Here is a 25,804-nt window from a genome sequence, read left to right on the forward strand (position 1 = left end):
AGCCTGCAGGTGTAGGTAGACAAGTCTGAGTCTCCATCAACCTGGTTAATACCATTTGTCCCACCCTAGTGACTCCCTGAGACCCTGCCCCACCCAATTTTCAGGCCCACCCAAGCTACTTCCAGTGGTATTTCCATACAAATAACCTTTCTCTGCTTATACTGGAGACTTTCCTAAAATCTCTGAAAGGTTCACAAACCCCAAACAAGCATCAGCTAGCCAGGCATGCCCAGTACCTCTTGCTAAGCAGCCCCACGCTTGGCCCTAGTGCTAGCCAACCTTGATTTGCAGTTCAGCCTTTTCTAAGCACCTCCAAGCCCAACACAAGTGGCAACCATCTACAGTTCACTTTGTAGCTCATATCAGGTGGCCCCGGGCTGGACACAGGCAGTGGCTGAACTTGGCCTGCAGCAGAGGCCCCAAACCAAACCACCTGGTGGCCAGCTTCAGACTACACCAGGGCACTACCCAACCACTTCCACAAGTAACACATCCAAAGGTCAAACTCAAAAGGCACTGGAGTCCCACTAAAGTGAATCCTGCTTCATAGGGTCAGCCCCTGCACAAAAGCTCCTCCACTGCAGTCAAGGCCAGTTATCACAACCTATCAGCCTGAGGGTCAATCCCTTCCATTGATGTGCCAATACCAATCAAGGCTCAAATGCAACAAAGAGCATATACAAACCACACAAGGAATACTCCTGGAGTGCCTGGCTCAGGTGACCAGGGATAATGCACCACTGGGTCCCACAGGACACCTACTATATAAGTCCACTCTACCAAAACCAGGAGATGTAGCAGATCTACTTAATATGTAAAAATAAACATAGAGAGTCAGCCAAAATGAGGAGACAAAGAAACATTTCCCAAATGAAATAACAAAATAAACTACAGAAAAAGAACTAAACAAAATGAAGATAAATAATCTACCAGATGCAGAGTTCAAAACACTAGCTATAAGGATGTCAGTGAACTTAGGGGAAAAGCAGTGAGAACTTTAATAGATAGAAAACATAAAAATGGAGATAGAACATAAAAATAAAAAAGTCAGAAATGAAGAATGCAATAACTGAAATAAAGAATACATTACTGAGAATCAACAATAGAATAGATGAAGCAGAGGATCACATTAGCAATTTGGAATACAAGGTAGCAAAAAATACCCAATCAGAACAACAAATAAAATTAAATAAATGAGGATACTTTAAGGGTTCTTCTGGGACAATATCAAAGGTACCAACATTTGCATCATAGGGGTTTCAGAAGGAAAAGAAATAAAGCAAAGAATTGAACACCTAATGAAGAAATAATAAAGAAAAACTTCCCTAACCTGGCAAATAAAATAGATATATAATTTCAGGAAACACAGAGCTGAACCCAAGGAAGCCCACACCAAGACACATCATAATTAAAATGCCAAGGTTTAAAGACAATGAGAGAATCTTAAAAGCAGCAAGAAAAAAGCAGTTAGTTACCTACAAGAGAGTTCTCATAACATTATCAGCTGATTTCTCAACAGAAACTTTGCAAGCCAGAGGGCTTGGCATGAAATATCTAAAGTGATGAAAAGCAAAGACATATAACCAAGATTACTCTACCCAGTAAGGCTATCATTTGGAATCAAAGAAGAGATAAAGAGCTTCCCAGACAAGAAAAAGCTAAAGGAATTAATCACCACCCAACCAGTATTACAAGAAATGTTGAAGGACTTCTTTAAGAAGAAGAAAAAAGTAAGATAAAAAATATAAATAATAAAATGGCAAAAACTAAATACCTATCAATAATTATTTTAAATGTAAAGGGATTAATTGCAGTAATCAAAGGACAGAGTGGCTGAATGGGTAAGAAAACAAGATCTATACATATGCCATCTACAATAGACCCACATCAAATCAAAACACAGACTGAAAGAAAAGTAATGGAGAAAAATATGTCATGCAAATGGAAATTAAAGGAAAAAAAAAAAAGCTGAGGTAAAATAGACTTTAAAATAAAGATTATAACAAAAGACAGAAAAGTATCCATTAATTGTAACTTCTGGGTATTCATTTAAAAAACAAAACAAAACACTAATTTGAAAAGACACATGCATCCTTGGGTTGACTGCAGCATTATTTACAATAGCCAAGATATGGAAGCAACCTAAATGTCCATGGAAAAATGAATGGATAAAGAAAATGTGGTACATTTATACAATAGAATATTATTCAGCCACAAAAAAAGAATGAAATCTTGCCATTTGTGCCAACACGGGTTGATGTAGTGGGTTTTATGACATAAAGTCAGACAAAGACAAATACCACATAATTTCACTTATATGTGAAATCTAAAAAACAAAATAAAGAAACAAACAAAACACATACAAAATTAAAGATACAGAGAACAAATTGATGTTTGCCAGATGGCAGGGGTTTTGGGGAGATTGGTGAAAAGGGGAAAGGTATCAAGATGTGTAAATTGCCATATATGAAAACAGTCATGGAGATATAAAGTACAGCATAGGGAATATAGTAAATAATATTGTAATAATTATGTATGGCATCAGATAGGTACCAGATTTATTAGGGTAATCACTTTAAAGTTCATATGTTATATAAATGTCTAATCATAGACATTTGTTAATCATATGTTATATAAATGTATGTTTCAAACCTGAAACTAACAGAATATTGTATGACAACTGTAATTTAAAAAAAATTAAAATGAAACAAGTTACCTCCACACACAATATTAATTCTGAAAAAAGTAATAACCCAATACAAGTGGGATATTGACTGAAGTTGAATTGAAATCACAAATTAATTGAGAATTGATATTTTTATAATATTGAATCTCATATTCAGATACCATGTTTCTTTTCATTTACTCAGGGATTTCTGTTTGTTTTGGCTTTTAAACAAACTTTTCAATGTCTTTTATATATAACTTATTATCATAATTTATTTCTTATATAGTTTACCATTTTATTAAATTTATTTAAAATTATATTTTCTATTAGCTTCTAATTGATACTACTCCAACTGTTAATTTTTGTAAATGTATACAATATGCAGAAATTTAACTGGTCTTATTATTAGAGTTTTAATGGTTTTCAATTATTCTGTCAAGATGTCTTAAGTAAATAATCATAAACATTGCAAATATTAATTTTTGTGTTTTTCTTTCTAATATTTGTTGTATAAGCTTTTTATATTCAGTTCTACAGTGTTGAAAATTATTGAATATTTGATCTTCATTCCAAACAAAATGAAATTCCAACATAAGCCCTGGCCGGTTTGGCTCAGCAGTTGGAGCATCTGCCTGTGGACCAGAGTCTCTGGTTCGGTTTCCGCTAGGGGCACGTACCAAAATGAATGAATGAATAAATGAATGATAAAATTCCAACATAATATAATTTTATCAACTGCACTCTTATTTTTAAAAATATTTTAGAATTTTAATTCCAAATTTTGCTAGAGTATATACTCGGTAATTAATTTACAACTCCTTTGTTGGTAATAGTCTCTTATCCTTTTACAATTGAGCATGGCCTTTATTCTTAAATGTTAGTTTAACTGAATATTAAGAGAAATCCATGTTCTAAATTATATTCTCCCAGGACTCTGTAAAAAATTCTTCATGTCCTTTACCATCTGTGCTGGAGATGAGAATTCTAATGCCAGTTTGAGGATTATCCTTTACAGTAAAGTAGCATTTTGTTCTCTGTAAGGTTATAATTTTCCATCAATGGCATTCTGAAATGTCACCAGAGAAAATATAGTTATTCTCATTTTCTTTCCCTTAGTGACATACAGACATTTCTTTATATCTAAAGGCAAGTCTGTTTTCAGCCCAGGAATTTTCTTCTATTATGTTATCAAGTATTGCATCCCCATCAATTCTTCTGAAACCGTTTTTGGACTCATGATGAAACTGCTCTGTTTTCAATATCTCATGATGTTTCTTTTCTATCTTTTCTCTCTTTTAACTTTGTGTTATATTCTAGAAGAAGTCTCCAGTTCTGTTTTTATTTCACCAATTCATACATTAGCTCTGTCTATTCTGCTATTCAGCTTATCTATTACATCTTGTCTTAAATCAATAATTATGTCTTTAAGTTTTATGAATTTTGAAAACTCCCTTTTCATAGCAATATGTTGTTGTTGTTGTTTACTTGTTTTGTTTTTTAGTTGACTTAATCTATTTCCACATGTCTCAAGAACTTATTTAGGGGTAATAATTACATTTATAATACTTTAACCACTTATTTCCATCACTAACAGATTTCCTTAATATTTTTACACCTTTTGTTGCACGTAATGTGCCTCTTTCATGTCCTTAGCTTTTCTCAATTACTTTGAGTATTACAAAATAATGTGTATATCCTAAGTGCAAGTAAAAATATCTCTTCTACTAGAAGAGAATAAAAAATCTTATTGCAAGAACCTGGGCTAAGTTGTGTTTGTGTGGGAGGTGAAAGGAAGTACATACATTTAGTGGGTTTTGTTTTTTAACAAGTATTGGTAGTTAGTCTTTTAGGTATCGGGTTCTCTTTCTTCCTAGTAGCTGTGAGTGGGATAGGGAACTGCCCTGGCTTGATAGCCCTCATTAATCATTTTAGAAATCTCTTGCATCTGGACTACAGAATGCATTTGGCAAGTCACCCCAGTTTTTACCCAACAAAGAGTGAAATCAGCTCATCTAAGTGGGAGGTACTAATAAAGTCATCCTAAAGACAATTCTATATGGCATTCTCCTTTTCCAGACTACATTTTCTCTGAGCTTGAATTACTATAGAGTTCTATTTAAAAACAAAAAAACCAAACATATATTTTGGAGCTTATTCCATCTGCTTATTATCTTACAGAAATCATTCAGTCACTTTGGCCTGAGGATAATCCTCCATCTAGCTTTTTTGTGATATTATAAGCATATTATTTTTATATTTTTGTACATTACTTTATACTTTTGAAGAGATAAAAGAGGTAATGTGTTCCAACAGGTATTTTGAACTGGAAAATCTTATGTTTATTTGTTTTTATGTTTTTGTATAGAGAAAAGACAACATAATACATATAGTACTTCAGTTCTATGACCAGGAGATAGAACAAAAAGATTATATAAAGGAGACAGGCAAAGAGAGAACAAGGGTAGATAGCTATTGTTAACATGGAAGAGAGAAGAAAGGACTTTGAAATAATTTATAAATATATATACTCTGAACATCACAAGGAGAAAGATAGCTAGAGAGAAAAATAGAAAAGAAAAAGGCATACACAGAAGATAAAATTGAAAAAGACACCTTCAGAAACAAATGGAAAGAGAATGGTAAAATGCAAACACACACACAAACACATACATACATGCATATGGGTGCCCACTGTGAACATGGAATAGTAGTGATTCAGGGCAAGAAAATCATTTCACTCTTACTCCAGTTCAGGGGTTAGAAAAAATTCAGTAGCTTAGCTTTTGTTCTGTTTTATTTTCCATGCAAAATTCTGTGAAATTTTTTTTGTTTTTGTTTGTTTTAACTTCAGGTTGCCAATGTGAAAGAAAATGCATAAGGAAACAATTAGTTAAAATCAATGAAAATAACACCCTAGTAGAGATAAGGAATTACTGAGGCAATTGCCCTGCAGTACTTCCAGATGTTCATTATGCATCCAAGAGCAATCCATTCAGTCTCCCATGTACTTTCTATTGCTGATAGTTCTCTCAGGGTCTGGTACCCTTCCATCTGTAACACAGCCACAAAATTCAGAGGATGCTGTGCCTCTGATGGTTAGGCAGATTATGTGCCACTGTCTCTAGCAATATACATGTACAACCCCGTGTTTTCGTTTGGCTCTGTTATTATACTTTCTAGGAGGTGGGTGATTAGTAAGTTCATCTATGACTGATGAGCTGGCCAGTGTCAAAAGTGAATAACAAATCAATTATTGGCTGCATATGTATTCTTGGACAGCATTGATACATGGAAATTAGATAAGAGAAATGGGAGAAGATGAATGTAGAAAGTGGATTTTGTTGGTGTCCTAGATATTTCAAAGTTAATCAAAGTATAACTAAAATTCCCAGGTACCAAAAAAGCAGGGTCAAGTTAAAATCTCAAGTACAAAAACAGCCTTTCTTCCACTTTTGGGGCCAAGGCATCCAATAAGTTATCTTAAAGGCAATAGCACATATTCTCAGGACAGTATATTTCACATATAAACAGTTCAAGGAATAACTGAAGCATCTCTTAAACTAATAAAGTATTTCCATTTTTGACTACTATGTTTCTGGAACACAGTAGCTGATTTGCAAGAAAGAAAGGGGGGAGGGAAGGAGGAAGGAAGGAAGGAAGGAAGGAAGGAAGGAAGGAAGGAAGGAAGGAAGGAAGGAAGGAAGGAAGGAAGGACTAAAAATACATTATACAAGGCATAGGTGTATTTCTCTCATACATAAAGAACTCTGGAGATAGGCAGTACAGAGTCCATGGGCAGCTCTGTTGTTCTCAGAGATACAGGTTTGGGTTCTGATCAACCATCCTCAGTGTGACTTCCAATCTCACTGATAGTCCAGAATAGCTGCTGAAACTCCCATCCATCCCATCCACATAGCAGGCCATAGGAATTAATTACAGAAAGTATGTGTACAAAAGCTTGCTCTTGTTTTCTCTGAATCTTCCTCAATAATTTTCTTTTTCATCTCAGTGGTCAGGCTTAGTTATATGGCTACGGCTTCCTGTAACACTGAGGAACGTAGTCCACGGGCTTTGGTGGCATTCCAAATTACATTGTGGACTCCTTACTAAGAATGAAAGTCACTGCTATGGCATCTGATCCAAAGGTTTAATAAAATCAGGTTCAGATTGGCCAAGGTGGAGCCATGCAACTTCCTCAAATACAGTTCATCATTTCAGGTGAGCTTTAGCTTAGAAAAAGAAGAGAACACTCACATAGTAGACTCTTGATTTATTTAGCAAATGCTCCAAAATGTAGTTCAAGAGGCCACAAGTGCAAGAGCAGATAAGGCATATCAGTGCAGCGTCCATGGGGGCCCCTCAGCCTACGGGAAGAGACATGGGGCAATGAGACTGTCGGTGCAGCATGTGGTGAGATTTAATTTTGTGCTTTGCCATAGTCTCTGTACACCTGGGGCTTATATCACCATTCAGGAAGAACTTACATGATCTATGCCCTAGGTGTTTTCATTCAAGAAGATTCAAGACAGGGCACTGTCTTGGCCCATGAACCAGACTTATAGGGCTTATAAGAGTGAGGAGGAGGAGACATCATCATCTTGTTGATCCTGACCCCTCTCAACCTCAAGCTACCTTCATCCTGGAAAGCAGATTTCCTACAATAAATGAGCTAAACTCTGGGCTTTAATGGCCTTTGAAGTGAATAAGAAGGGAAGCTCGGGTGTTGGATATTATCACTATGAGGATTCTGCTTGTACTACCATCATTTTGCCAACCCAAGGATTCTCTGTATGACAACACACACCAAACACAAACAGTGGCTTCTGACAGAAATTGATGAATGATGGATCATGTTAAATTCATATGAAATGAAATGAAATAGTTGCACAATGATGAGAGGATGTGGAAGTAATTCAGGAATGACCACCTCTTACAGGTTTTCAGTCCAGAGATTTAAGTGTATAAAGCATACAAATGGAAGGCTTAAGTAGGGTTTAATGTTTGGATCCATAACACAATTTGTGTTGTTGTTTCTAAAAAAACTCCTACCTCTAAGAGCTTCAAACCCTTTGTTAAAGATCATTTCATACCACCTCTGAGAGATAGACATGCCCTCTCAGGATTAATAGACTCTGAGAGTTTCCTAAAGATCTTTCAGACAAATGAGAGAAGAGCTCCAGTTATGCCACTAACACAATAAAGAATATGAGGCCAGATAACTGGTATTAAGACAAAGAGGCAGAGCAGTGCATTAATTGATCATTTGTTCTGAATGCATATCATTAGCTGGTTGTTCTGTAAATATCAGTGACAATCCCAGCTTGGATAGTGTGAAGTTGTTTGAACCAGAGATTAGTCTATACTACCAGTACAATCTAAGAAGATGAACAAAGACAAAAGAGGGGGAAAGCCTGAAAGAAAACATTTGAAAGGCTTATAACATAGAGTTAATAACTGTATAAAACATGAAGAATTCCTACAAATAAAAAAGATGCATTTGCAATGTTATTCATTACAGGATTGTTTGCAGGACACTGGAAATGATCTGAATACTTATCAATAGAAAATAAGTTTAAAAAATGTGAAGAATGGTACATTCATACTATATAAAATGTAAATAACCATTAAGGTTTTGGAAATTGACTTTCAATATTTCAATGTTTGTTGACCAAATCAAGGAAAACCTGGAGATGGAAGTAAAAAAAATCTTCTAAATAAAACTGGTTTATTAAGTCATTACTTTATATAATAATTACTGTTTTAGAATAAATAAGTACCATGAACCCAGGTTGGTTCATACATGCCAATTTGTCCTGATAAGCAAACAACAAGGGATCCAAGAGCATGAACTTGACCATAAAGTAATGTATATAAGGTATAAGGATTTTTCTTTCAGTCTTGCTGTGAAATAAATCCCCTCAGGTAAAAACTTGACAAACAATAATTAATCCCCAAGACAAAATTTTAAGAAATAAACTCTTAAAAGTCACCTGTGGCACTCCCTGATAAATGCTAAGATAACAGCCAACTGAGGATTTCTGCCCAACCGGTCCCAGTTATTTTATTACCAGACCAGTTGCCACAGGTTTTCATTCAACTGCCCCACCTTCTACTGTTCATCAAATGTGGAGAGGACTGATCAGAAATGTCAACTGTAGGCACAGTAAATTCAGAACTCCTGAGTAGGTAAATTTGGAACTAATAAAGTTAAAAACAAAAAATTTGGTCTTACACCCAAAGAGTTTGTAATCTGCTGGAAATCCTGTAAACATATAGGGCAAAACTTCTCTAAATTTAAATTCTTTTAATGAGGAAAAAAAAATGTGACTTTAATCCTAAAATTGGTTATGTGGCTCATCGGTGTCCTATGAGGGTCACTTACTACATTGATGAAGACATAATCAAATCCTCCAACTTGATGCTATAATTGCCCTCCCAAACAGTGTTTACTCACCTTTCAGCATATATGTATAGATGTTTTTTTACCCTTCAGCTCTTTATTCATTATTTTAGGGGAGCACAGTTATAAGCAATAGTGTTAGATGACTATTTTTCCTCAGATTCCTCTTTTAGGAACAGACATGATTCTACACTTTTATTCTCCTAATTCTTCAATGCCCTGACCGCAAACTCTGGCTCCTAGTATTAGCCTCACAGGCTACAGAACAGCCCTCAATCTTATTTTGATGACCAGTCAGCTTACATTTTCTGGAAAAGTTATTTTTCTGTTTAGGACAATCAGAGGAAACCTAAGTGGATTGGTTGTCGCCTTTCTGTCAGAGCATGTTCCACAGTCACCACTTCACCATAATATGGCCAACTCACAGCGCAGCACCGCCATTTAGGACAAAAGAATGACATAGTGCACAACTGAAAAAGGGTGACTAGAAGAGGAGACATGAATCTACAGGTTCAGTCTGTAACAGCCTCAGAAGGATGTGCCATAGTAAAAGGATCAGGGAATCAAGGTCAAACTCCCACTCTCACTTACACCCTCCCAGTATGTGGAAATATACAATCTTATAATTCCAGTACTGTGTCTCTTCCTCGTCCCCTTGGTGCCTCCAATACTTTCCTCCTACTCTCTTCTAAACCTTCTCCAATAAGGCCTTTGTCTCCCCAACGATTCCCACACACACCCACTTTATTAAGCAATTATTTTCAAGATCACCAATGAACTCTATATTTTTAAGCCTAAATAGTCAACTTTCACTCTTCAACTGATCTATTGCAGCATTTTGACACAGTTGAATCATTCTCTTCTCATTTTTTAAAGAAACAGTGAAAGGAAGAGAAAGAGAGAGAGAGAAAGAAAGAGAGAGAGAGAGAGAAAAAAAAAACATCGATCAGTTGCCTCCCATACATGCCCCAACTGAGGATCAAACCCAAAACCTGTGTATGTGCCCTGACCATGAAATTCACCACCTTTCAGTGTACAGGACGATGCTCCAATCAACTGACCCATACTGGCCAGGGCCCTACCTTCTCTTTAATACACTTTTTATACTAGCTTCCAGGACACTACAATCTTTTTTCTCCCCTTTATTCCATTAGGCCATTTTCTTACTCATTCTCCTTTGCTAACTCTTCCTCTTCCCCCTAATTTCTAAGAAGTATGATCTAACTCTTGCTTTGTATTTGGTCCTCTTATTTCAAAATATAGATTTATTGATTTTTAGAGAGAGATGAAGGGAGAGGGACAGGGAGAAACATGAATGTGAGAGTGGAACACTGATCAACTGCCTCTGGCACGCCTCCAACCGGGAATTGAGCCTGCAACCCAGACATGTGTCCTGACTGGGAATCAAACCAGCAACATTTTGGTGCATGGGAAAATGCCCAACTGACTGAGTCAAATTGGCCAGAGCATTTGGTCTTCTTTTCTATCTACACTTCTTCCTACAACTGCTAACTACGGTGATTTCTTGAAGGTTTATGTCCTTAAAAATATTTGTGTTCCAAAGTCCTAAATTTCTGTTTCCACCCAAGATGTCTCTCCTGAAGCTGAGACTGTTTACTTGAAATCTCCATTTGCATGTTTAATATGCATCTGAAACTTAACAGGTCCCAAGCTGAACTCCTCTCTAAACTGGCTCCCCCAGAAGTCTTTCCCATCTTGGTTGTGGCAATTTCAACCATCTACTAACTTAGGCCAACAAAATTCAATTCCCTCTTGATTCTTTACCTTCTCCCTTGACCTACATCCATTCTGACAGGAATTCCTATTAGTTTACCTTCAAAATGTATCCAGGATCTGACAATTTCTCACCATCTCCACTGTTTCTACCTTAGTCTAAGCCACCATCATGTCTTATCTAGCCTTCTAATTGGTCCTGTTGATTTCATTCCTTCCCCCTACTTACTGAAGAGTGATCTCTTTTAACCTAATTTAGTTCACGGTGTCCTGCAGTAAGCAATACAATCTCTCTGAGCAGTACATCAATTGTATAAAAAAAATAACTCTAATTATATATACCTTTTATTAGCTTGATCGAAGCATCGATAGATACAAACTATTATAACACTCAGTACATGGTATGCATTAAATTACAGTAGCATGGGAAGATTAATTTTTATGTCATTTCTGAAATCTGTTATCTCTATGAATTATTAGACATTTATTATTTTCCAAATATTGGGAAATACGATTAAAAATTTTTATTTCTACAACTGCTAACTACTGTTTGAATAAGTCCTAGATTCCCATGAAAACCATGACCAGTTTAGAACCTGGGCCATAGGAATAGCCAAAATAAATTGTTTTCAATCTCAGGAATATGTTAGACTATGTCAAGATTTTCCAGCGAGGGAATGCCAAACTTAATCTAATAGGGGAAATAATTAGTGGTTCACTATGGTTATTCTGCCCCTTCTTTTTTCAACATAGCCACCTCACCAAGGCCACATTAAGAATTTTTCTGGGACTACCTCCTGCTGTCATCCTACGGTTCTCTGTTATAATGCATATGACTCTTTTCTCACACCAGTTTTATTTATCCTGTGCTGAACTTGTTTCTGTGACTTGTGTGAATTCTTTTCTTCAATATCCCAATACATTGAGTATGTCATTCTGTGGCCTGTATCCAGCCAACCCACAGCTCTGAGTATAAGATCTTTCTGTCCTCAGTTCCACCAGTGCCTGTCTAACCTCCAGGCCTACTTGCCACCAGGAGGATCCATCAAACAGTTTCCTTTGAGGTTATAGAACTGAATACTAGTGGGGCTGTGAGTACAGTTTGATTAGTGCTCTTCCTTAGAAAAGGAGTGGTCAGTTTATTTTATATGCATAATAATACTTGTAACAGTTAACCCTGCTGTAGCACTTACTATATATTCAGAAACTCTTTTTGGCGCTTTACATGTATTGAACTCATTTAATCAATGTAAGCATTCTGTAAAGATGAAGAACTTGAGGTCATGAGGGGTTAAGGAACTTACCTTAGGTCACACACATATTAAGTGGTAGTTCTGGGATTAGAACCTGAACCATCTATTCCAGTGTTTTTAATTATTATAGTGCGCTTATGCATCCTCATAAAAATATGGTAGTTGTTAGTAAGATACATCACTTCATAATTTAAGTCCTTGGTCTATATACCAGGACATTTAGAGACTGGGAGCCAATTAATTAATTCAGGATTGGAAATGACTGGAGTTGGTGCTTAAATTTGAACAATTAAATTTCACAGTTGGGAAACTAAGAATCAGTAGCCAGAACTACACAAAGCTGATGAATAAAGTCATAACACCAATGTCAGTAAACACTTAAGGCAACTTAAGACAAATTCAAATGGAAGAAAGAGAGTTCTTTATAGTGGTACACAGGGCATGTGATAACATGTAGTTCCAAGCCTGACAGAAATCTGTGGGTGTATCTGTTAAGTCATCCAAACCAAACTGAGGCAAAGAGAGTGGGTAACTCCATATTTGACAATGAAGCACTGACACCAGCCATGACAGGGTTCAAAGGCAGTGCTTCAATAAGGCTTTGCTATTTCCCTAGATCATTTGCCAATGCCAGTGCCTAGTATTTACTAGGAAGCAAGCCCTGGTTCAATGATTCTCTGTAGGTTTCCAACAATCAAAAGCTCTATAAAAGCCGTGATAAAGCAGGCAGGAAAGCCCTAGGTAAGGCAATACTCTACAAGTGAAATTTTATTACAAACTACTATTTATTGAGCAATCACCATACCATGGACTGTCCTCAGTCCTTCACTTCAGTGTATTTAATCCTCATAAGAAAAAAGCAAAGGAAATATGATTACCTCTCTTCCAAGTGGGAAAATTCAAGCTCTTAAGGGACTGACTCAACCAAGACCCCACAGCTAGAAACTTTTCAAGTTTGGATTCAAATTAGTCTTTATGACACAGAAGCATATACTCTTTACCACAGAGCTATTGAAGAATAAGTAATAGTTGATACTGAGTATAATTCTTTTGCCTTATTTGTCTAGAATGCTAAGGTAAAGGGGTCAAATTTTTTCTTTTAACATATCCATATCATTGATTCCATTCACCATCACTTGGCAATAATCATGTACAATCTTTAATAATAATTACATATTTTTACCCCAGTGCCTTTATTCCCATCTATAATGTAAGGAATGTAAGTTAGATGGACCCTGGGAAAAATTTGTACAATTGAAATACTTCTTGAAATGTCATTGCCTTAAGCTACTGTGAACTGCCTTTATGCGAGTGGCTAAAACAGATATAGGCTCTGTGCTCTTTCATGCCATTGACATATTTCCAAACAGACTAGAATACAAGAACGTTGACTGGTCTCACACAACCAGGGCTTGGGGACAAAGGGTAGTCTTGACCTTTAAGCAAAGACTGTGATTTTACATTGACGTCATGCCTCCAACCCAATGCTAGGTACCGTGGGAAGAAACTAAACTTTGATAGGTGACATTTAAGAGTGTCCTGTAAACTATGCAGAGAGAAAATGGCCTCTCAGAGAGCTCCGGTGTCTCTGTATACAGCTGTCAAGACGTGCGAAAGCCCAAGGCTATGGCAAGCTGGTTGTGCAGCTTGGAACAATGCTGGGATTGTGTGGGTATCAACCCCCCTTAGAATTCACATCACAGGCAGAATATGAATGTGTCCCAAGCAGGGTTTGACAGCTGTTTCTGAGCTTTCTAGATCAGAGATAGAAACAGATATGATTTGCATAACCTCCTTTTTGTATTACATATCCAGATGGGTGGGTTGCCCTTCATGTTGCACAACCTATCCCAAGAAGTTACCCAGCCTTCCACCTCACTCAAGCTTCCCCAGCCTCACTTTTCCAGCCACTTCCATCTTTTTCTAACCATTTCCAAAATACTCAGAATCATGTGAAACCCTGAAGATCTGCTAAGCCCCAGGTCGTGTTGCAGAATCACTAATACAGATACTGGTTATAGATTAACAGAGGAAGGAACCCAGGCTCCTGGAAATTGAACAATGCTATGTTTTAACAAATTTTAAAAATTCCCCGGTTTCCCTAGAGGCCATTTATTCAAATAATATTTCCTATGAGCTGGCTAGATAGATGCCTGTAATACCCTATTAGGCAATTGCAATCCTAGTCCTTAAAGAGGTTGCAGTCTAGTGATGGTTACACACTTATGCAGAGGAAACTTTAGCAGAATGTAATAAGAGTTAAGCAAAGAATACTACAGCCAAAGAATAACTGCAAGCCCAGAAATAACCAGAGAGGCACGTGTGTAAAAATACATCTTCTACAGGGGCTAAAATAGTCATGAAAAATAAACACTGAATGGGTTTACCAAAAACAAGAGCCAGTCAAAGCTTCCCCATTCCTCCCACAACCACATTCATTTTACAACATGAGTCTACCTCCAGGCAACAGGTTATACTAGGGGCTTGGGCATATGACAAAAAAGCAACTTTGTAGTCCACATATACTACAAAGAAGAAGAATATTATAGTATAAGGTATGACCGCAAGGGATCTTGACCAATCCATTTCTCTCTCCCTCTTGGGAATGTTGACTGAGAAAATTGGGAAGAATGTGTCACTTGATAGTGGGACAGTTATGGAAGACATGGCAGGAAGTGTGGCCATGAAGTATAAACAGTACAAGAGTGAATCTCACAGTTTTCCTGAAGTCTCCAACGCCTTCTTGAGTCCAGAATTCACCTTCTGGGTTAGATTCTTGGGAAGCCAGGCAGTACTTTGCTCCTTTCCCTGGGTCCTACGCCATCATGGCTCGCTTATCAACACAGCAAATCCCCTGCAGTTGTGCTAGCCTGTGTCATCTTTGTTCCTTAGTAACAGCGCCGAATCAATGGGCCTGCATAAAATAAGGGTTCCCATGTCAAATTTAGTCAGTCAAAATTCTTCAAAATTTTTATGGCAAACCACACAAATATGAACAAAAAAGTCAATCTCCAACTAAAATTTCCTCCAATCCCACCACTCCTCCAGGGCAGACAGTGTAGAATTATATTCCACACCTTTCTCCATACTCATGAAACATATGTAAACTTATGCACGCGCGTGCGCGCACACACACACGCACACACACATATCAGGTCTTTTTGCTTTGGTTCTAGGCATTGCTTTATAAAATATTTATATTCATAACTAATTTGTTTGAAGTTCTCTCTGGAACCATTCAGGGAATGGGTCAATGCTATTAGAGCTAAAACAAAACAAAAACCCTTTGATTCTAATTCCAACTTTGTCGCTGGTTTGCTACAAGATTTGAGGTCCTCTTGAATCATGGTGCCAATCTTTTCATCAAAGACACAAGGAAATAAAGTGGCCCTGTGCTTGGTGCTGTGCGAAGTAAATTTTGAAAAGTATATCCCTTCCTGTCAGTTCCAATACAGCAAAACAACAACAATGGAGAATAATCTGGAAGTGATAACAGGTGTGCTCAGAGGAGCATGGTTAGAAAGTAATAATCCCTCACACATCTCATAGAAAGAGACAGAGACAACTATTCTGCTCAGATGGGGGCTGTTGAACTGTACTACAAATTATGAGCAAAAGTAGTCTTTCCATGTGACTTGAGCAAATGGTTTAATATTTTGGCTGTCCTAATATTTAGTCATATATAAAATTTAATTTAATAAATTTTGTTAACTACTCATCCCTCTGGGTTAGGCCATAGGTAGTGAGGGGCAAAAAGGATTAAGACAATTTCTGCCCTTAGATAGCCCTTCAACCCCAATAATGATGAGGAAGGAGATAGAGCTGTGAACCCTAAAGCAGAGTAAAATATAGCTAGTGCTCTCACACCCGTAGGGGAAAATGTTGTGGAGCTCCAAAGAAAAGGAAACTCCTTCTGCTAGAGTTAGGAAAGGCTGGCAGAAGTTTCTCTTTGGCATAAAATTGAGTTTGGAGGTTCTCTAATAGAGTAAAACAGTTGGCTGGGGAACATCTGAGGACCCTTCTGATATTGATGGTCACAAGACATATGCGACCTAGGTTATATATGCTTCCCCTCTCCATATACACAGATTCAGGATACAGGTGTATGGGTAGCATCTTACATTGGATTTAATATCCAGTGAACAAGACAAGCTCTGCTCTTCACCTCCATTTCTCAGCCCTTAACCTTCTCTCCACCAGCATTAAATAGGGCTCATTTGGGATTTCTGTAAGTTGATTCAGGTTCTGTAAGTTGATTCTTACCTTGAGCTCTCTCATCTCACGGATCCCTGACCTTACCCAGACCGCGTCTAACTTAGCTTCAGTCCTTTGTCTTGGACACCTTCCTAACCCACACTCATTCACCTGTGCTTCTGTGCTGGCTGCTTCTTTATCGATGGCTATGGGCTTGGTGGTGTCAACTTTCAAGACCTTATATTTATATGGAACCCCTCTTTAAAACTTCTAGTAATAGCAACTCTGTAAGTGGCACTCTGGAGCCTAAGGTCTTTGACTCTGGCTATAATTATCCCCCTAGGTTCTAGCATCTTACATCATTGACTATAGAAAAAATTGCTAACAATCTCCCAGGAAAATTGATGGCAATGGCAGAAATATATCATAATACTGAACTAGTGCATACAACCTTGATAATGACTGGACTCTACTAAGCCCTCTCAACTTGAATGTCAACTTTATATTTTATAAGGCACAAAAAAAATACTAATTATCCCATTATGCTATTGGCCATAAAAATACTTTTCAAATTGATAACCGTCTCCTGATGTCTTTTATACACACACACAGAGTCTGATAATTTGATACTATACATTTATATACAGTCTGTATCAAACTATCTACATAAAAATGATATATTAATTGCATTGTTTTCAAACAAATGAATCAGTAACAAAATACTGGGGGAAAAATCACTATGAATTCAATTTTTTAACTTAACAGTGGTTTGAGAAATGCTTAGAAAATTTAGAAAGTTAAAAAAATAACATACACTTGTATCAAAACTATAGCACCAAAATATTGTCCAAACCAACTTTTACATAAACTTGTATTGTCATGCTGCTAAAGTACATGCTGGCTGTGCCTGAGAAGCCCACTATCACCAAGGCAAAAAGCCGGAAAAGTGTGTGGTCTGCTTCCAGGCTTGTGGCAAGGAGGGCTACATTTAGTTCCTCCGTGAATCCACTCCAGGATCTCTCAGAGTCCGTCATCGTACTTGCAGATTTTCTTGCCATGATTATTTCTTCTCCTCAAAGAAGTTGTTAGCAATTGGCACACACAGTTAAAACTCAAGATAAGAATCATACTACGATGCCAAGGGGAAAAAAAGATAGAGAATTTGAGATACTTTCTCTGGGCAGCAAGAACGTGGCCTGGTTCTCTTTATTGGGCCTGATTCATAGAATCAAATTATCTTACAATTCTTTGAAAATGCGTATTGAGAAATGGGTGTGTGAGAAAATAGATACCAAACAAGAGGTGTATCTAGCTCAGTCTTGTGATTCACCAAGATAAGCCTCCATTTAGCCCTGTTCCAGATGTACTTGAAAAGATTGACATTACGTACCTGATGCAAATCTGTACTCACTTATGCAATAAGAACCATCAGTGAAACACAACTGGGGGGAGCAGTGAAAAGGATAAATTATTTTAATACCTTATATAATTACTCTATTGAAATTATAATCATTTTTACAATGGAAAATAAATATAACTATTTACTAGGTTACTAACATCCCTTGTTTGTTTTGTTTCATCAGTTAGTGTTTTCTTGTATAAAAGCTAACAGCAAAATTCTCTGTTTAATGAATCTTTTTTTTTATTAACAACAGCTTTATTGAGATATAATTTACATACCATAAAATTTATACTTTTAGAGTATAAAATGTTTTTACATTGTAAAAATGTAAGCACTTTAAGCATTTTACATTTTACAGTGTAAGCATTTTTAAGTAATTCAGAGTAGTGCCACAATCACCACTACCTAATTCAGTAAAATTAATCATTTTTTAAATTGTGATAAAATATACATAACATAAAATTTAACATTTTAACTATTTTGAAATGCGAATTCAGTGACATTAAGTACATTCATACAGTTGTGCAACCATCACCATCATCTAGCCCCAGACAAATTTTTATTTTGCAAAACTGAAAATCTGTATCCATTAAATAATAATTTCCCATTCCCCTCAGTCCCTGGCAACCACATTCTACATTCCATTTCTATGAATTTGACTTTTACAGCTGGTTTTTGTTTTGTTTTGTTTTGTTTTTTGTTTATTGGGGGGGGGGGTGTTAGTGGTAACCGTGGGGATTACATTTACCATCCTTAAATTATAACACTCTAATCTGAAATTGTACTAGTTTAGTGTAAATATTACAGAAAAAAAAACTCTGCTTGTATACAGTAACCTACTCACCCTCTCAGTTATTCATGTCTAGTGGCAAGAAACTCAGTCAGCTTTTGTTCATCTGAGAATGTATTCATTTCTCCCACATTTTTTAAATCCTCACCTGAGGATATTTTTCCATTGATATTTAGAGAGTGGAAGAGAGGGAGGAAGGGAGGAAGGGAGAGGGAGACAGGGAGAGAGACAGAGACAGAAACGGAGAGAGAGACATTGATATGAGAGAAATACATGGATTGGTTGCCTCCTGCATAACCCTTACCAGGGCTGGGGATCAAACCTGCAACCCAGGTATGTGCTCTTAACTGGGACTCAAACCCATGACCCTTGGGTCCACAGGCTGTTGCTCTAACTGCTGAGCCAAACCAGCTAGGCCCTCTCACATTTTTAAAAGACAGTTTTGCCAGATATAAAATTCTTGGTTGATAATATTTTTTTCTTTAGTACCTTGAATATATCAACCCACTTCCTTCTGCCCTCCTACATTTCTGATGAGAAATATGCTAATAATCTTATTGGGACTCACTTATATATGACAAGTTGCTTCTTTCTGCTTTCAAAATCTTCTCTTTCACTTTCAACAGTTTGATTATAATTTGCCTCAGCGTCAGTCTCTTTGAGTTATCATGCATCGAGTTTGTTGAGCCTCTTGGATGTCTATATACATGTATTTCATAAAATTTGGGAAGTTTTCAGTCAATATTTCTTCAAATAGTTTCCCTTTCTCTCTCTCTCATCCCCTTCTGGGACTCCCACAATATGTATGTTGATTTACCTGATGGTATTCCACAGATTCCTGTTTATTTTTCTTCAACATTTTTTTCCTGTTCCTTAAAATGTCAACTGTCCTTTCTTCAAGTTTTTTCTTTCTGTTTTTTTTTTTTGTCTACTTAAATATGTTTTTAAATATCACTAGTGATTTTTTATTTCAGGTATTATACTTTTTCAGCTCCAGAATTTCTTTTTGAGTTTCTTTTTATGTTTTCTATCTTTTTATTGATATTTACATTTTGTTTATAGATAATTTTCTTGACTTTGTACATGTCTTATTTAGGCTCTTTAAGCATAGTTAAGATGGTTGTTTTAAACTTTTTGTCTACTAAGTCAACCATTGGGTCTTTCTCAGGGACAATTTCTATTGGTTTATTACTGTTGTTATTATTTTTGCTTTGAATGAGCCATGTTTTCTATTTCTTTGTATGCCTCATAATATTTTGTTGTTAAAAACTGGACATTTGAATCTTATAATGTGATAACAGAGATCCAATTATTCCTCTATGCCAAGGTTTGCCACTTTATCTTTGCTTCTTGATTGTTGTAGGGTAGACAGCTCTGTGCTGATGACCAGTATGAGGTATATACCTAAGGTTTGCTCAGGTCTTTTCTGAGACTGCATATTTCCCTATGCAAGCACACTGACTTTCTAATTTCCTACATATATGGTTACTTTTGACTGTCTTAGTCTTTAAGTATCTGACATACAGAAGGAGAAAAAGAGAAGAAGAAAAGCACACTAGCCCTTTACATCCCCTGGAATTCACTGCAGCTGGCGAGGGAGGGATTTGCAACAATAGCTACCCAATACTCACAAGTAGCAATCAGTGATGAGAGCACAGATCTTCAATATTTGGAGGACAAATAGCCTACCCTGGCTCTCCCAATCTGTGGACAAGTTGCTCCAGGAACATGTACGTGCACAGCTGCCTTCCTTGGGGATGGGGGTGGGAGATGGATGGTTGCTACCACACAAAGAGCTAAAATTGAACAAAATTAACCACAATTTACTGTCCAAGACTTCCCTTAGAAGTTATAAACCTTCAACAGACTCCAGAGTACCAAAATAGCTATATCAGTCAGATTTTGCCAATAAAATTCTAGTGTAAGTGAGAGATGGATTTCCAGTGCTTCCTACTCAGCAATCTTCTCAGAATCTTACCTCAATATGTTTTTTATTTGCATTTGCCTAATGACTAATGATATAGAGCATCATATTACTTGATCTTCATTATAATTTGTCTTTTCAAATCTGAATGTACAGTACTGAAGTCTTCAGAAATTGTTGTTGAATAACCTATTTCTCCTTCAGTTCTGTTTTTGCTTGTTTCATGTATTTTGAGACTCTGTTGTTAGGTGCATATATGTTTATAATTGCCATTTAAAACAATTTTTTTTCTTTATTAGTTTTTAGAGAGAGAGAGATAGAAACATCGATGAGAGAGAACATCGATTGGCCACCTCCTTCATGCCCACAACCTGGGCATGTGCCCTCACTGGAAATCATACCGGCAACCTGTTGGTGCATGGGTCGATGTTCAACCACTGAGCCACACCAGCTGGGCTATAATTGCGATTTTTCCAAAATGGACTGACACTTTCATTATAAAATGTCTTTTGTTGTCTCAGGTAACTTTTTTGTCTTAAATTCTATTTTATTCTGATGTTATTATAGCCACTCCAGCAATTTTTGCATGATATATCTTTTTTCCATCTTTTTCTTTCAACTCATGTATAGTTTTGCATCTAAAGTGTTTCTTGTAAACACTATATAGTTAAATCATGGATTTTTATTCATATTTCTAAACTCTGACTATGAATTTAATGTTTATTTATATTTAATATAAATATTGATAAGAAAGAACGTATACCTGACATTTGTCTGTTTGTTTTCTCAGTCTTGTGTCTTTTTTATTTCTCTATTTCTTAATTATGGAGGAGGGTTATAAACAAAAAAATACATTTATATTGTGTTTTATGTTTACCATAGTTACCTTTACTAGTGCTTTTTTCTTTTAGCACTTTAAATGTATTATTTCACTGCCATCTGGTGTCCAAGATTTTTCATGAAAAATTGGCTGTTAGTCTTATTGAAACTCTCTTGTACATACAAGTTTCTTCTCTCTCAGTGCTTTACAGATTCTCTTTTTGTCTTTGTACTTTGATGGTTTAATTATAATGTGTCTCAGTGTAGATCTCTAAGTTTATCCTTCTTGGAGTTTATTAAGCGTAATAATTTTCAGATTAATATTTTAAGTTTTCCAGTTCATATCACTGGTGAGTCTTTCCAGTGATATTTTTACTTTTAGTTATCACACTGCCTTTCAACCACAATATTTTTAAAAATTCTATCTCTATTGATATTCTGTATTGGTGAGATGTCATTTTCATACTTTTCTACTTTCCTTTAGTTATTTTGTCATGGTTTCTTTTAGTTCTTTAAATATATTTATAATAGATTATTTAAATTATTTTTCTGGTAAGTCTAATCTCTAGCTTCTTCAGGGACATTTTCTATTGATTGGTTTGTGTTTTTTGTGTATATGTGTGTGTGTGTGTGTACAAGACACACTTTCTCTTTTTTTTTTTTTTGCATATATGCTAATTTTTGGTTAAAAAGTAGACATTGTAGTCCAGTTAACTTGGCTCAGTGGTTGAACATTGACCCATGCACCAAGAGGTCGCTGGTTTGATTCCTGGTCAGGATATATGCCCAGGTTGTGGGCCCAATCCCCAGTGGGGGCATGCAGGAGGCGGCCAATCAATATTCTCTCTCATTGATGTTTCTATTTCTCTCTTCCTCTCACTTCCTCTCTCTCTAAAATCAATAAAAAAAATTTAAGAAAAAATAAATTTAAAAAAAAAGTAGATATTGTAAGTAATATAATGTGGTAGCTCTGCATATCAAATAAATTCTCCCAGAGTTTTTCTTGTTGCTGTTTGTTGTTGTTATTATTTTTTGCCTAGGAACTTTTCTCAACAAATTCTTTAAAGTTTATAATCTTTATCATATGTGACAACAAAAGTATCTGTGGTAAGTTGAACGGTCAGCTAATTATTTTGCAGAGATGTTCTTAAATGTTTTGAACCAATTAGTCTTCCAACCTTTGCTGAGGGGCTGTTTGTGTTGAAGCATGTCTGTAATATTCTTTCATGTAGTATCTAAATCTTGCTTTTCCTTCTCTTTTTGCTTGCATAGTACCTCAAAGTCAGCCAGAGGTGAGAGATTAGGGACTTATTATGTCTTTTCTAAACATGTACACAGTCCTGAACATATACACAGCCCCCCAAAATGCATGTGTCCTTTTAGGTTTTAAGAAACATGTTGTAGTGTTTCAAAGGTTGCCATGGATATCTAATTCCCCAGATTTTTATTTTAACTCTCTTGGGCATCTTCTTGTTTGCCCCTGCAGTTACAGCCACATCAGGCAGCTGCAACATTAAACAATTGCCACTGATTCTTTTGAAAAAATGCTCCAGAAAATAAACAAACAAACAAACGACTTTTTGCACTGAGTAAACCCTGAAGCAGTTAAAATACAGACAATCCCTGGGAGTGGTAATTTAGAAATGTTAATTTTTTAAAATTCTTTGGAAATGAAGCTTTGGGAAACTTTGAAGTCATTCTGTCTTCCCCTATGGCTCTTGGGTTGCTGTTTTCATAGCTATAGTGATTAAAAATGATTGGCTTTCAAGATTAATATGAAACTAGGGAGACAGATTAGAATAGGGCATACTAAAACTTCAGAAAGGTTACTGTTTTTACAAAGATTCAGCTGTGTTTTTTTTTAACAAACTCTCTGCAGTTTGTTTCAAAATTTTTGTTAATCTTCATGCCCTGGCCAGTTTGGATTAGTGGTTAGAGAGTCCGCCTAAGGAACGAAGGGTTGTGGGTTTGATCCCCAGTCAAGGGCATGTACCTTGGTTGTGGGTTTGATCCCCAGCCCCATTCAGGGTCGTATAGGAGGCAACCAACTGATGTGTCTCTCTCACATCAATGTCTCTCTCTCTCTCTCTCTCTCTCTCTCTCTCTCTCTTCTCTCTCTTGCTTTCTCTCTCTCTCTTCCTCCTTCCCTTCTACTCTATCTAAAAATCAGTGGAAAAATATATCCTCGGGTGAGGATTAACAAAACAATAATAACAACAACAAAAAACCTTTGTTAATCTCCAGAGTTGATTTTGAGAATTTTTACAATATTCTTTTTGCTTTTATATAGGGGTGAATTTTGTAGGTCTGATCATTTGTATTTAAATTTTAAAAAGATCACAGCCTTCAGTAACTTGGCTCAAAATGCCACCCACAGATTAATCACTCGTTGACTAGATAATGCCTTAAATATTCTTTGTTTTTTTCATACTATTATTTTCTAAATCAAAGTTACAGCATTCTTTCCTAAGCACTGACAAATTTATCAGTCAAACAGATAAAATAGAGAAGTATCCATTTGAGTTTGCATAAGACTCTCCCAGATTCTCCAGTATTAAAGTGATTATTATACTATTTGCTTCTATCCAATAGTAGCTTCACAATTTCTGTTTAGAGGGGCAGTGAGTAGCTATCAGGTAGGAACCCAGGACTGGGGAATCTGTCTTGAAAATAAGTCTACAGAGGTAAGACTGGTTTTTACTTATTTTGAATATTTATTTTGGTTGACTTGGGGAAATTCTTTAACAAGAGGCTGTGTTCACTTTGAACATGTACTTATTTTACTGAGCATGTCCGTTTACTGATGTTCTTTGTATGGGTACAGATGAGAATCTCCTAGAAACCACCCTTTGGCAGAGCTGCTGTCTTTATTTACTTTACATTATTACTATAAGGATGACAGAGAGAGCAGATCAGATATTATAATAATAAAACTACACAAAATAAAGTATACCAGGAAACTCTGTAATTATTGAATGGCTTTAGCAGCTTCCATAAAGTAACAATTGAAACTAAACATTGCAAAGGGCAGGGTCTAACTGAAGACTATGTTGTATTCTTTACACAGATTGCTTTTGAGATAGACCAGCTATTCAAGGACCTACCACTTTTATATTGAGTTGCTTTTTTTAAGTAAATGGACATTTGTTGTTAGTACAAGATTTCCTAGAGATAATCTGAACTGATATTACTATATCAATAGCTGAACAGTCTTCCTTCAAAAGTACATGAATAAGCATGATAAATCAGTAAAACATTAACTTTTCTTTTCATGTGTTATCATGTATTCAGAAAATAAAACAGCAGGTCACCTGTAATACATGAAAGAACATTAAGGAAGGTGAGGGGGGAAACTAAAAACAAAGATATATACGAAGACTTCTCTTAATCTTTTATTTCATCATTCCCAAAGATTCTAAGTTCTTCAAAATTTAGACTGGTCCTGTGACCACTCGTAAGAGAGTGCGTGGCTAAAATCTGTGACTCAGTTGAGGAAAGTGCCCACAGTACCTAACTTAGGTAAAGTGTTTGAGGGTTGGGTAAGTAGCTGCATTGTTCTTTATATTTGGATTCAATGTAACAATAGATCTCTTGAGTTGAATAATATAAAGGTGTAAAAAAAAATTATTGGGGGGAGTTACTATTCAATATTGCTTTATTTTGTCATTTCAAATTTCCATTAGAAAATGATTTCCTTTAATAAATCTTACATAATTACAACTAGCTACTCTAATTTCTTAATAATTTTAACCTCATCATTGTTAATTTATATGAGTCTTTTGCCTAAATGTCTGTGTTCTCAATAATATGATGCAGGCATAAAAAGAGGGGCCAGATCTGCTACATATTCACTTTCAGAGTTCAGGACATTATTGTGCTTTTATTGAATCCCAAGAACAAATCACTGACCCAATCACATTGAGTTTTTTGTTTTCCTTTTTTATCCTCACCAGAGGACATTTTTTGCATTTATCTTCAGACAGAGTGGGAGGGAGAGAGAGAGGAAGAGAGAAAGAGAAACATCAGTGTGAGAGAGACACACTGAGTGGTTGCCACCCACAACCCCAACCAGGGCCGGGGACAAATTGCAACCGAGGTACATGCCCTTAGTGGGAACCAAACCCAGGTCTCTCTGGACCGCGGGCCAATGCTCTAACCGCTGAGCCAAATTGGCTAGGGCCACATTAAGTTTTTAATTTAAAATACATTTTCATCTCCATTATTTTGTTTGATTAGATTTCAAGCAATACCAATATTGCAGAATGCCTTCCTTAGTTGTGTGAGTTACTAAGATTGTTGGCATTCTTCATCTTGTCTTATAAGAGACCACCAAATTACTACCTTCTCATTACCCATTCTATTGGTTTAAGTGGGAAAAGGTCTCATCTTAGGCTCTGTAGAAGACACATGACCCAGTTCTGTCTGATCAAAATGTTCTATCCCCTGGCCACAGTAATAAGTTTCACGAGTGGCATACAACAATAATAATAATTATTAATTTTTGTTATGTGCTTGGCACATATACTAAATTTATTTAATATACCAACAAGACTAATAAGTAGGAATTTTTATCATCTTCCATTTTCAGATGAAGAAACTAAAACACAAAGGGTCCATTTC

This window comes from Molossus molossus, unplaced genomic scaffold (genome assembly GCF_014108415.1).
Source record: "Molossus molossus isolate mMolMol1 unplaced genomic scaffold, mMolMol1.p scaffold_m16_p_11, whole genome shotgun sequence".
Lineage (NCBI taxonomy): Eukaryota > Metazoa > Chordata > Mammalia > Chiroptera > Molossidae > Molossus > Molossus molossus.